Source organism: Ziziphus jujuba, chromosome 3 (genome assembly GCF_031755915.1).
Source record: "Ziziphus jujuba cultivar Dongzao chromosome 3, ASM3175591v1".
Lineage (NCBI taxonomy): Eukaryota > Viridiplantae > Streptophyta > Magnoliopsida > Rosales > Rhamnaceae > Ziziphus > Ziziphus jujuba.
Genome location: NC_083381.1, coordinates 15,633,309 through 15,648,642, shown reverse-complemented (window position 1 = coordinate 15,648,642; position 15,334 = coordinate 15,633,309). Strand labels below are relative to the sequence as shown.

At 31.5% G+C, this 15,334-nt stretch overlaps 1 pseudogene; it reads left to right on the top strand.

The window, feature by feature from the left end:
• Nucleotides 1-4,043: 4,043 nt before the first annotated feature.
• LOC125418275 (elongation factor 1-alpha-like) overlaps nucleotides 4,044-15,334 on the top strand; it is a 35,099-nt pseudogene continuing 23,808 nt past the window's right edge.

Here is a 15,334-nt window from a genome sequence, read left to right as displayed (position 1 = left end):
TAAAGCCCACGGCCCAAGTTCTCTTCTTCGCAGATTGGTCGTGACCCACTTGATTCCTTCAGCTTGGGGCTTGTTTGCTCAAAAGTCAAACCCATTGCTTACTGCCCTTCTCAATCGCGTCGGGTCTTTCATCCCCGCATGAGCAACTTCAGCCACAATGGCGGCTCAAAGATTGAACCTTTTTGCGTATGACTTACTCGTATGAAAGTCCTGACTGTACGTGTCAGTTACCCATATTATAACACAATTTAAATACTTTTGTGATGTTTTAAAAAATAAAACCCAAATAAAAAAAAAAAAAAGGAAAAAGAGGACATACATTTTACATGAAATCTGAAAATTATGATTATAGGTTGATATTAAGTACCTCACTCTCGTTTTGAAAAGTTATTACCGAATTCACATTATCTACAACATTTATAAAGAAATGTTCAAAATTTGAAATTGATAAAACTTCAGGGTTAAAATGAAGTGTATCCATACCTTTATAAGTTTGATTATAACTCTTTTTTTGTGTAGTCCAAAAAAATGAATTATATATGGATAAACACACGTTGTGTTTGTATTCATGTAATAATTTATTTACTCAAATAGCTGTTAAAATTTTATATCGTAACGTATAAATTTAAATCTATTTATTAAATCATTATTTACTTGTAATAGAATCCATTTTAAATTTAATTATAAAATAGATTTCTAAAAATATAACATTTTTTTAAATAAATATAATCTATACAAAACCATACATAATTAATGGTTTTTTAACACAAAAATAATAAAAAGAAAGTATATGTAATTAAACATTAAATAAATCGATAAAAATATCACATATAAGAAAAGGGATATAAGAAAAGGGACATAACCAGGATTTGACAATGTACTTTGGCAGTTTAAAAAAAATGTATTAATTAATCAATTTGATGATCATAACAAGGAACCAGATTTTTATTTGTTTATTTATATTCCATACCAAGGACAACAACGTCATTTACTGAAAAATCAAAATCTCATCAGCACGACACTCTCGGAGGAGGATCCCGAATTTAATATAAATATAACCAAATTTAGTTAAGGTAGGACTTTATTCGACAATTTCGAAGTATCTATTCAAGTTGTATTAAATATTAATCATAGCATTATTCTTGTTTTGATCATTGTAGGCACAACATTAGTAGATTAATTTGTCATGTTATTATATTAGTATGTTTGAATCAGTGATAAATTCCTCTCTTTCACATTGTAATAAAAAAAATTACCACATTGTTAGGTAAAGGGAAATTAATTTAGATTATGAGTTCAAACACCTCTCTACGTATAGGATAAAAAATTAAAAGTAAAAAATCAACTCAAGGGGGTTAATATTATTATATTACCACTCGGTTGCTGGACATGATGCTAAATTTGGCACCAAAATATTATTGTAATTAGTGTTATTTTTTAAGTGCTTAAGAGAAGAAGGAGTATCTTGTGGAACAAGGGCTAAAAGTCTGCTACCATGGAAGGAGAATAGTGTTTGGCGGCTGCTTTATGTGGTGTACGGCTATTATATATTTTTTTTTTGGGATAAATGCATTTCAATATTTTTTATAATTCTAAATATTTTTAATCTAATTTTTTAAAATTAATTTTGATATATTTATATTTTTTATTTGAAAAATTATTTTAAGTATATTATAATTGTGTTAAATTTAATAGATTCCGTTAAATTGAGATCGCATACATCTCATGTGACCTTAAAACATTATTTTTTATTATTTTTTAAATTTTATTTGTTTATTTTGTAGGAATAAAAGAAAAAAAACACTTTAGTATCACATTTTTTTTGCTATTTGCTTTTAATTTTTTTTACTCTTAAATTTTTTTAAAATATTTGGTATTTTTTAAGACTGTCAATTTTTTTTTTTACTATTTAATATTTCTGGTATTTTAGAAGGTATTAAAGTGTTTTTTTTTTCTTTTACTCTCACAAAACAAACAAATGAAATTTAAAAAATAAAAAAAAAATTTTAAAGGGTCACGTGCACCAATTTGATGGAATCCGTTAAATTTAACGCAATTAAACTACATTGAAATAATTTTTAAATAAAAAATATCAATGTGTCAAAATTGATTTTAGAATGTTCAATTGAAATATTTGTAATTACAAAGGATATTAAAATACATTTATCTCTATTTTTTTTAATACTTCTTTTCAAATATAAATCCGTTTTTTTGGATTTTTTTCTGGATTTTTATATTTATTTTTTTATTTTAAATAAAATTATTGAATTTTAAACTCAATATCTCGTAAATTTCTATTTCTGATATTATATTCAAATATCATTTATTTCAAAAATTTAAATTGATAAAAAATATATTTTTATTTTATTTATATGTTTTTCTAACAATTTTAAATTGGCAAAAAATTTGGGTTTCCATAAAGTTAAAGTTGAAATGCACTATCTGCTGTAGTTGACTGGACCAACGAGGATTGGATGGGAATCATCCTTCCTTTGGAATCACTGCTGGCTGCAAAAATATGTTTAACAGAACGTTGATTTTTCTACAACTCATGTACATTGAAAATTTAATCAAGTAGCCGACTTTTTAGCCAATTATGACTTGATGCATCTGGATAGCATTGGGAGCTTATCCTCTGATGAGATTGTGATGTAGTTCTTTTTGGGCTTTTGCCCCCTTTTAATAAAAAAATAGTAATAATAATAAAATAAACTATGACCGAAACGATCTAGTAGCCCATGTAAAAAAAAATCCTGTTGTATGGAAAATTTTCTCCCACTTAAGAGAAGGATGCCATTAAACTTTTCTCTCTAACCCTGTTTCTCTTCTAATTACGTGGTGTCAAATTCTTACATGTTTTGGAGACTTATTAGCTGCTTCACACTGCTCTACCATGGCCCACCATCACCATTCACAGATAGTCTTTATGTACAAATTTTCAACAATGAGACAGAAAGAGAGGAGGAGAGGATATGGTCTCTGTAATGTTGAAGAGAGAATATTTTGCCCTTCTCCCAAATCACCCAAAAACAAACAAACTGTGCTGTTCTCCTCTGACCCTCTCTGGGTCCCATCCTATCGCAGCGTTATTTATAATAATGACTAATGACGTATATTTTTAAAATAAGTTTCCCCCACAAGAGATTCTAATTAAAGGCGACTATTTCCCTTATCTCCCTCTCTCTCTCTCTCTCTCTCTCTCTCTCTCTCTCTGAGCCTCTTTCTCTTCTCTCTTTCGATATAACATGTACATAAGTAACATAACATCTCTCTCCTCTTTCCCTTTTTTCTGCCGACATTTGTCTCGTTTTTCCTCTCTCTCTCTTTCCCCTTGAGGGAAGTGGTCACCTTTAAAAATATATATTATTGTTTTTTTAAAAATAAACAAGGTTTTTCCCACAAGGGATTGTAAAGGTTACCACTTTCTTCATCTCTCTCTCTCTCTCTCTCTCTCTCTCTCTCTCTCTCTCTCTCACAAATCCGCTTTCTTTTCTCTCTTTCAATATTCATATACAGAACATCTCTCTCCTCTCTCCCCTACTTTCTCTCTCTCAATTCATTTGTCTCCTCTTCCTGTCTCCTCTCGGAGATAAATTCAAATGATCTTTGAGCAATCTAATCTTATATAATTTTTTTTTATCAATTTTGCATAACTTTTTTGTAAACATCTTATCACTTTTACATAATTTTCTTATAAACATCTTATCAATTTTACGTAACTTTTGTATAAACATCTTATCAATTTTACATAACTTTTCAACAAACATCTTATAATATGATAAAATATAATTAAAATAATAAAATATTAAATCATATTAATTATTTTAAAATTCAATTTTATTATACAAAAACATAATTTATGAATAACTTTACAAAAATAGATGGTTGTTCATTTTTTTTTCCTTTTCACTCAATACATGAAACAGGTAGAGACCTTTAAAAATATATACTATTATTATTTTTAATAATTTAAAAAAGTTTTTCCCAAAAGGGATTGTAAAGATGACTACTTCCCTTACGTCTCCCTCTCACACTCTCTCTGTCGCCCATTTTCTCTTCTCTTTTTCACTCTTCGTATGCATAACGACTCTCGCCTCTCTCCTTTCTTTCTCTCTCTCAATGGTCAATACATTTGTCTCCTCTCTCCCTCCTTTTTCTCTCTCAATGCATTTGTCTCCCCTTCTCTCTCTCTCTCTCTAACCCTCTTTCTCTTCTCTCTTTCAATATTACATAAAAATAACAGCTCTCTCCTCTCTTCTTTCTTCCTCTCTCAATACATTTGTTTTCTCTCTTCTCTCTCTCAATACATGAGGAGACTAATATATATTATTATATCTAATAATTTAAAAAAAGTTTTTTCCACAAGGGATTGTAAAGGTGACTACTTCCCTCCTGCCTCTCTCTCTCTCTCTCTCTCTAACCCTCTTTGTCTTCTCTCTTTCAATATTCATATACAGAACATCTCTCTCCTCTCCATTTCTCTCAATATATACATGAGGGAAGTAGACATCTTTAAAAATATGTATTATTAATTTTAATAATTTAAAAAAAGTTCTTCCCAGAAGGTATTATTATTTTTAATAATTTAAAAAAAGTTCTTCCCAGAAGGGATTGTAAAGGTGACAACTTCCCTTATGCCTCTCTCTCTCTCCTCTCTCTTTCTCTGAATATATAAACGAGGGAAGTAGTCACCTTTCGTTATATAATGTAGCTAGCTGAGAGAGAATTGCCGCTCCCTCACTCCATTCTTCTTCAACTCAACTATCCTCTCCGTCTTTCTTTCTCAAAAACTTCCAAGATCCAACTCAAGTAAGCCAGAAAATGTTTTAATCTTAGTTTTGCTTTTTGTGTCTTTTACAAGTTAGATATTTTTGAATTTGATTTTTTTATTTTAAATTATTTTGTACGTTAGCAACTTTTCATTTTTTCTTACTATTCAGGCATGATTTTGATGGTTCTAATTTTGCTCATATGAATGTTTTATTTAGATAGCGACGGAGTTAGACCGTTACATGTAAGTTTTCGCTTGATTAGTATTTTTCTTTTATTTTTTTTTGGGCAAGTTCTGAGTGATTGGATCCTAATCATGACCGATGGATTGCCATCCATAGTCGATCAGGACAAGCCCAGGTGGGCACTCACTTTCAAACGAGTCCTTTAATCCCTTTCAAAACGCCTAACCCTAAAGTAGAATACATCCCACGTGCACCAACCAAAATATCCCGAGGGGTTTTCTCCTCCAAAAGCCTGGAAGTTCCCATTTGAACTTCATGCACGCTTCCTTAACATGAGCGAAAGGATCGAATCATCGCCGGTGTGAAGATAAAGGAGGCTTTGGAATTCGGTTGAAGAGGCTTTCGTCAAGCCTCTTGAGCCGAACCTAATGGGTGGTCCACCAGACCTTGAACCTGAATGCTCATGAACTTAATGTCCCTTAGTTTGCTAATAGGGACGACGTCCTTTCTACTTGATTGGGTGGCATCAAAGCCGACAAAGCAGTCGAAAAGTGACGGAGTGGCTATGATGCTATCTGTAATGTCGGAGAGAATCAAATGGTCGTTGGCCAGCAAGTTTGATTTCTTATTGTTCAGAAGAAATATGGTTTTAAGTATATTAATCTTTGATTTAATTGGTTACGGTGTCTTAGCCCATTTACAATGTTTTGCTTTGGATTAGTATTTTCTTTTTACGTCTTTTTGGCCTATTTATTGCTTTTTTAGTTTTGTTTGTTCTTAAAGATTTCTTTTTTTTCAATATGCATGCAGATAATGGAATCTTTAAGTTTTAGATCAAAGAAAGTTGTGAGGAAAATAAAAAGGAAAAAAAAAAAAAGATTACAAATTTTTCTCATGTCTGGTGTTTCAAAAATAAAAAAGAGAAAAAAAAAAATCTAAGAAGAGATAGAGAGAGAGAGTGAGGAGAGAGAGAATGTGAGACAGAGAAAGACGAGAGAGGGAAATAGAGAGATTGTGAGAGTGGGAGAGGAGAGATAAAGAATATGGAAGAAAAACAATTTATAAGTTGTTAAAATTAAAAAATTCCTGCGGCGAACTGTACCTGTTTGCAGGACAGGGTTTCGTTGGCCATCTGGGTAAACCGCAACGTGGCTGTTGATGGTTGGGTAAATTCTTTTTTATAAAAAATGAAAATTTTGACTTTGAAGGGGCGTTGGGTCGGATTTTAAATATTCGACCCGATTTCCGGCATAAACCCATATCAATTTAGGTTAAAATTTTGATTTTGTTTTTTTTTTTTCAAGGTACTTTGGCCTGTGATAAAGTAGATAATTCCAGAATATCTTATTTATGTTTACAAAAACATAAAGAATTTTGGATAATCTGTAATTTAAATAACTTGTTAAAAAAAAAAAAAGGTACTTTGGGCCTCATTTGAATCAGAAGTTCATATTTGTGTTATATAATTCTTGAGCTTGTGATACCATGCATCTCATAGGGAATTTTCTTGTGTTCGACTATAGTTCAATTTCTCATTTATACATATAATGGGCAAGGAGAAGGTCAATATTAACATTGTGGTCATTGGTCATGTTGGCTCCGGCAAGTCAACCACAATTGGCCGTCTTATCTACAAGCTTGGACTTATTGACAAGCATATCATTGAGAAACTTGAGAAAGAACCTGCTGAGATGAACCAGAATTCGTTCAATTATGCCGGGGTGGCCGAACGTGGGCGTCGTATCAGCATTGACAATGGCATGTCGGAGTTGGAAACGGACAAGTACAATTTCACTTTCATTCATGCTCATGGGCATGCCGAGTTTATTAAGGCCATTATCTCAGGCGCTTCGCTGGCTGACTGTGCCCTTCTTGTCGTTGATTCCACCAGTACTGGTGGTTTTGAAGTTGACACTTTTGGGAATGGACAGACTCCCGAGCATGCATTGTTTAAACCTCTTAATGTTATCTGTTGCTGCAACAAGGTGATTATTTCCCGATTAAACCTGTTAAAATTAAGCGTCCATTTCAGAGTATCGGGACGCGTAGACATATTTTTGGACAATTGCTAAATAGTTGTTTGATATATAATACTTAAATGGTGTTATATATATTTAATGCTTTTTCCCTTGTAGATGGATGCGGCCGATTACTCAAAGGAGAGGTATGATGAAATTGTATGACGACTTTCCGACCATAGAACTTATAAGTTTCCCCTACCATACTCTCTGAAACGTCAAAAGACGTAGAGATTATATATTTGAATTAAATATATATAATGTAAGGAATTTTGTGTGTGTGGGAAAATTGTGAAAATGGGAGGTTTTCTCGGCTCTAATTGATAGCTAGACTATATAGTTTTTGAGTCTCTGATCTCAAATTTTTAATTGAGGCTTAATGTCAATGGCTCATCTTTATACGTGTTTGAATGCATGTGATTTTTGATGTGTATATATAGGTAAACCTTTCTAGGAAACACAATGGCTGATAACCTACTCACTTAATTTCCCGGAAAATAATTCTCTTTTTCGATTTTACAAGTTATATATATATATATGACTCGTTGGTTTTATCAAGAAATTACTCGGTACTAGAACCCAAAAAAAAATAAAATTGAAATTACTCGGTGCCCTTGACAAAAGTTTGAATTAAATATAAGACTTGCTTTTTAGTCTAACACGCTGCTGGATAAATTAATATACCGGTCCACCTAAGCCTATGAGGCTTATTCTATATAAGATGGCTATAATGAGGTAAGCTGATCGATTCTTTCAGATACCATTTTTGAATGAGTACAAATTCGTAAAGTTCTTTTTCTACACATATGGCTCTTGTAGCAGCGTTCAGATTGCTCTTCGATGCAGTTAAAGAAATAATCGACCGCACTTCGATGTTCAAATTCAACTTGAAGAAAATCGAAGGAAAGCTAGAAGCATTAGAGCCACTGATCAAAGAGAGAAAGCAGTTTGATAGTGAATTGGATCTGCAAAAATGGGAAGCAAGCGAATTCGAGGAAAAGATGCTGGAGGGAGAGAAAGTGGTTCGTATTTGTTCTCAGATTCATCCATGGAACATCCGCAAAAAGCATTCTTGCACAGAAAAGCTACAGGAATTGGATGAGACTTTAAAGAGGTTGATGCAGATCTTACAGATCCAGATTGTTAGGGATATGAAGGAGACGCTGGTTTTGACCAAGGATGTGCACAGAAAAATCATGGCTAACAAGGGGAAAATTGGGGATGTTGATCAAGTTTTCGATCCGACCGTATCGACGTTTTGGTACCATGGACCTGATCATGATCATCATCAACTTCCAGAGTTCAACGTTGGATTGGAGACGCCATTGAAAGAATTGAAGATAAGGTAGATCAAGAACGGATCACCGTTGATTGTCTCAGGCGCTTCGCTGGCTGACTGTGCCCTTCTTGTCGTTGATTCCACCAGTACTGGTGGTTTTGAAGTTGACACTTTTGGGAATGGAAAGACTCCCGAGCATGCATTGTTTAAACCTCTTAATGTTATCTGTTGCTGCAACAAGGTGATTATTTCCCGATTAAACCTGTTAAATTAAGTGTCCATTTCAGAGTATCGGGACTCGTAGACATATTTTTGGACAATTGCTAAATAGTTGTTTGATATATAATACTTAAATGGTGTTATATATATTTAATGCTTTTTCACTTGTAGATGGATGCAGCCGATTACTCAAAGGAGAGGTATGATGAAATTGTGAAGTCAACCTCTTCCTGCCTGAAGAATCTTGGGTACAATCCGGCCAAGATTCCTTTTGTTCCCATCTCAGGTCTAGAAGGGGACAACCTGATTGAGAGGTCGAATAACCCTCCCTGGTACGAGGGTCCAACTCTCCTTGAAGCACTTCACCAGATTCAAGATCCTAAGAGACCCTCTGACAAATGTTTTGAGAAGGAGTATCCTAATGGAGGTAAGAGAATCAAGTCTGCTGCAATGAAGAGAGGTAAGAAATTTGGGACTGCTATAGTTAATGGAGGTAAGAAATTTGTGGTTGCTACGATTACTGGAGGTAAGAAATCTTGGGCTGCTCTAGCTGAAGGGGGTAAGAAATTTGGGCCTCCTTGTCTTAATGCATGTGTTGTAGGAGGGATCCAGGTTGCTGTGGCTCTGGCAACTTAACTGTGTTGAACATTAAATGTAGGCACTTAATAAGGACCGTGTTTCCAAATATGTTCCTTTGTTTTTGGATTTTTATGTGTGAAAGAATGCTTTTTATTGATCATGTAATGAAACAATCTCTTGTTGTTGTATCTTTATTTATTTTTTCCTTTTTTTGGTTGGTTGTATTTTTTTATTTTCTTTTGTTGTTTTGTCTTTTTTTTTTTTTTTTTTTTGGGGTTGAGGTATATATTGATTATAATGGTTCTATTATTATGTACGACGATTAAGTAAGTGTTTTCCATATATTTTAAAAAGTATGTACAATCAAATATATAGTTTACATTAAAAAAAAAAAATTTAGTCTCACATTATCAAAATATGTATTAATAATATTATATTAATTCTCAAAATTTGGACTACAATTTACACATTTAATAAGCCTTACGAAAATTTATTATGGAATCACATTTTAACTATTTGATTTTCTTCTTCGTGTTTTTTTTTTTTATTATTTGTTCCTCTAGTTATTTTGTTGAAGACTTGAAGTTTAATCTTCTCTCATGCTATCTTCCCCAATTAGCCCTGTATTTGGACGCCGTTAGCCTTTTTGCGTCACATAGATTATATTATCAAAATCAAAAACTAAAAACGTGAAAGGTAACTTGGACATAATTGTCGGACCTAATAATATTTTCTATATATTAGTTAGTAAAATCGATCCATAACCAAATTGATACACATAGCATTGCTTTCTTCACAATTAGTACGATTATTTATTTAATTTTATCAAGGACTAATAAGAGTAATTTATATGTGGCCTTCAGAAATTGATGGTTAGAATGTTTCTGTCACCATGAGGGTGATGATAACTCATCAAGATGGTTATTCACAAAATAAATAAATAATAACTCGTCTAGTCTTTTATGCACTCTGTTGGTATCACTTCTTCTTCTCGTATCATAACGTTTCAATGTTTGCCTTTTAAAATGTACTAGTTAAGTTAATTCAAATAAAAAAAAAATTTACGATAAAAATAAATAAATAAATAAAAGCTTATTTTTTGCTTGTACAAAAAAGATTTCGTTTTTTTTTTTTTTTTTTTGGGGTTATTTGTTGGTTCATAGATAAAAGAATATTTTATGGAAAGAAAAATGATTTTAATAAAGGAATTGCTATTGTATTTTTTATACTTTAATTATCCAAGTGGCTGTTAAAGTTAATTTATTCCGTTCGTACAATATATATAAATATATTTTCGCAAGTTTTCGGATGTATTGATTTTTGCCTCTATATTTGCTCACCTTTTGTACCAATCTTTATCAATAAAAAAGTTTTATCTCTTTTTATCCGTATTTTTTTCTTGTCAAAGGTTTTTTACGTAAATTTGTATGTGTTTTGATTTTATTCTTCTATTGTTATTGTTTTTGTTTTATTTTTCTTAACAATGGCAATTCTTGTATTTTTTATACTTTAATTATCTAAATGGCAATACTTGTGATTTGTAATGAAGAGCACCATTTCTATTTGATTTTATGTTTTTTCTCCCAGGGCATAGCCAGGTGGAGACTTCTTCATGAGGATCAAAACAGTGAACCAAATGGAGTGAGTGACTAATTAATTTGAATCCTCTATTTTTCCTTCATTTTAAATTGGCCATGCATGTTATTTTTTTATTCAGTTTATGTGTCATTTTGGTAATATATTTTTCGTTTTAGTTTTTTTTAATCTAATTGTTTGCAAAATTGCTTGCTTCAAATGTCTTTTATTGTTAACTAATAGACACACCTAACAATTATAAATTTAAAGAGGAAAAAATACCAAAGACTATACCCCTTTTGCCATCACATAAAATTATATTACTATTTGCAAAAATCTTTAAAATAAAATTGTGAAAAGTGTAAGTGAAAAGCGCAGCCTGACCAATAATTTATTTGGACCTCCTAAAATTTCTGTAATTATTTAATTTCATCAAGGATTAGTAAGAGTAATTTACACATGGTGTTCATTGATCGATGATCTAGAATCGTCTTTGTCACTTGTAGCTGATTATAAAACCTCTTAATTCCATGTTGAACTCACTGCAAAAATTAAAAGGCAATGTTAGTTTCCATTTGAAGAAGAGATTGATCTTAAATGCTAGTATGTTGCATCCAAATGATCCTGCAAAAGAAGCTCTTAGCTTCACATAAAATTCAAACCTCATCCTTATTTGGAGGCCTTACTATTAGTGAAATGCAGCAGATTGTTGCTTTTGAGGTTATAGAGAATGTGGAGAAGAAGAAATATGGTTAGGGGATTGAGGGCATAAAGTCTGCTTTCATCAAGAGAGGGACGCGCCATGCACCATTTGTAGCAGGTCTTCCAGTTTGTTATTGATGCATTGTGAATTAATAAAGATTTTTTTTTCTTTTGAGAGAGAATGTTTTAAATAAATATATAATAAAAGATTGTGTGATTGTTGGATATTATTTAAAACTCAGCTAAAAATAAGAAATCAAAATAATCACTTTTAATTATTTACATCTGACCAAAGACAAAAGAAAAATTATTTACATTTGACCGTTATGAATATTGAGGTAACTTTTTTATTTTATTTTTGTCAAAAAGAAAAAAAAAGAAAAGAAAAAAAGAAAAATAAAAATGAGTATTGACTCTTCCATGTTTCCAAAACACTAAAACCATCCAAAGGAAATCCACTAAGAGAAAGCTGAGGGAACCCACGGCCCAAATCCTCTTCCTTATAGTTGGGTCGTAACCCATTTCATTCCTTCAGCTTCTTTGCTCAAACCCATTGTTTAATGCCCTTCTCAATCGGGTCGGGTCGGGTCTTTCATTTCCCTTGGCATTATGTATTTCCCAATTTGGTCAACCTAATGGACAAAACACAAATACCAAACAAGTAGAAAAGGTCTCTCTCTGCTCCTCATTTAGTGCAGGATTCAGAGGTTATTAAATGAGAAGGGTCAGAGATATGAAAAAAACAAAAAAAAAGCTTTTAGTGGACCAAAACCAAGCGCAAAAAGAAAAAAAGAATCATGAAAGAAATTAACCACCTTCGAATGACCTTGCCTTTTTCTAATTCCAATAACCCAAAACCCAAACTTTCAAACCTCAGTAATTTTGCCGACCTTTCAAAAAGCAAGGAACAAGTTGTTAGCCCCACCTTATGACCACAGAACCCACTTTTCTTTTTGGGAAAATGGAGGCTTTATGGTATGAAATTTTGGCATTTGGGTAAGTAAAATATTGAGCTAATCATTTTCATCACCATACATGTTTATGCTTTTTCATGGGATTGGAGTCTCTCACATGACAACTTGTCCAATTTATCATAACCATCTACCTCAAAATTTTGTAAGAGTGATTTCCTCCGTCGTTTACACTTAATACCGCAAAATATTTTTAAATGTCATTTCAATTTAAATTTTTATATATTGTTATTTTATGTCATCGTTATATTAATATATTATATATAAAAATTATTGTACTGAGAATTATTCCATTGATTAGTTTTGTTTTTATTTTTTTCAAAAATAGGAAAAAAAAAAAGGCATTATCTGATAAATTCCTTAACTGTTATTTATATGCTAGTAATTCATAAATTATATTTAATAATAAAACAGAATATTTTTCTTTGAGAATAAATAAAACCAAATTCAACACACTTTTTATTAAGATTTTGAACTGAAATCACATAAAAATTTATTAGAAAATAAAATGAGTTTCCATTTTTCATCATGTGATTTTAAGGATTTCTAAAATAAAAATAAAAATTCTATTACATACCAAACTATGTTCCATTATTGTTGAAGTTTAAACATAAAAACTGTGATATTATATGATATAGAGTATATAAAAAAAAAAAAAAAAACGAAAGCATAAATTAACGGGCTGCAAACATAAAATTGAAAAAACTAAAAAACGAAAACATAAATTAATGGGGTGCAAACTCAAATATAATGACGCACATAACATTGTAAATGTATCCAAAAAAATTAACATGACCCTACTTCACTTCTGGAAAATACATATCAACCCGTGGCCTTTCAAAAAAGTTGTTGTCTAAGCGAAAACTATATTCGGAATTGTTCTTCCACATTATCTTCCCCAAATTGGTCCACTATTTGGAAGCTTTGCTTTTGGCCCTTTTGCAATCACATAAAATTATATTACTATTTTCAAAAATCCTTAAGAGAAATCTACACACGGCATTCATTGGTTGATGATTTAGAATTGTCTCTGTCATCCACAGGTGATTATAAAACCTCTAAATTCCATCATGCACTCACTGTAAAAAATCAAAAGGCAATATCAGTTTCTACTTCAAGAAGAAGATTGATCTTAAATGTGAGTAGGATGCATCTAAATGATCCTGCAAAAGAAGCTATTAGCTTCACATCAAATTCAAACGTCATTCCTTATTAGGAGGCTTTACTATTAGTGAGATGCGACAGATTGTTGCTTTTGGGGTTATAGAAATGTGGAGAAGGAATATGGTTGGGGAGTTAGGGCATAAAATCGGCCTTCATCAAGTGAGGGAAGAACTTAGGGGTTGCAATGGGCCATGCACTTTTTGTAGCAGGTCTTCCAGTTTGTGAATAAATAAAGAATTTTTTATTTATTTATTTTTGAGAGAGAATTTTTTAATAAATATGTAATAAAAGAATGCGTGAATGTAGGTATACATCGTTTAAAACTCAGTTAAAAATAAAAAATCAAAATAATCACTTTGAATTATTTATATTTGACCAAGGAAAAAGGAAAAATTATTTACATTTGACCGTTATGAATATTGAGGTCACTTTTTTTTTTTTTTTTGTGTTTTGTTTTACTTTATCTTATTTTTGTCAACACAAAAAAATAAAATAAAATAAAATAAAAAAGAAAAAAATAAAAAAAAGGACACACGAGTATTGGCTCTTCCTCGACCCCAGGAGACTAAAACCATATGAAAGAAACCCACGGCCCAAATCGTCTTCTTTCAGTTGGGTGCTAACCCAGTTCATTCCTTCAGCTTCTTTGCACAAACCCATTGTTTAAAGCCGTTCTCAATCGGGTCGGGTCTTTCGTTACCGTATTAGCAACTTCAGAGACAATGCCGGTAAGAAGATTGAACCTTTTGGAGATGACTTTATACAATAACACATACGGTAATATAAGTACTTGTTATGGTCTTTTAAAAAATAAAACCTAAACAAAATAGAGATTTTTTGAATTAATAAAACTTAAGTGTTAAAATGAAATATACCCTTCTTTGGGGGCTGCAGTGGGTCTTTCACTTCTTCCAGCAGTGCTCCATTTTTAATACTGATGCATTGTGAATTAATAAATATTTTTTTTTTGAGAGAGATGTTTTTGATAAATATGTAATAAAACAATGTGCAAATTGTTGGTATATACATATTGTTTAAAATCAGCTAAAAATATAATACATCAAAACAATCACTCTAAATTATTTACTTCTGTTTTTTGAAGAAGACGAAACTTTAAATTATTTGCATTTGGCCATTACGAATATTGAGGTCACTTATTGTTTTTGTTTTTGTTTTATTTTATTTATTTATTATTATTATTATATTTGCTTTGTCAAAAAAATAAATAAATAAATAAATGGACACTCTCTTTCGTGTTTCTGAAAGACTGACAATCCAAGGAAACCCACCAAGAAAAAGCAGATAAAGCCCACGGCCCAAGTTCTCTTCTTCACAGTTTTGTAGTGACCCATTTCATTCCTTCAGCTTGGGGCTTCTTCGCCCAAAAGTCAAACCCAATGCTTACCGCCCTTCTCAATCGGGTCGGGTATTTCATCACCGTATGAGCCACTTCAGCCACAACGGCGGCTTAAAGATAGAACCTTTTGCATGACTTCCTCCTATGAAAGTCCTTACTAGTAGTGGGTAAAATCCAATCCAACCCGTTCAATCCGTCCAATCCAATCCATTTTTAACGATTTGAATTGGATTTTTACATCAATTGGATTAGATTGGGTTCAAAATATTATAAATTGTATGGATTGAATTGATTATGGATTGTAAATATAAATCCAATCCAATCCAAATAATATATTATATAACTAAAAAATTATATATTTTTTATTTTTTTCATTTTTATATATTAATTTTAGAATATTTTTTTCATTTTTATATATTAGTTTTTAAATTTGTTTTTCCATTTTTATATATTGATTTTTAATATATATATATATATATTTTTTTTTCTTTTACATCCACATATTCCAAATCCTA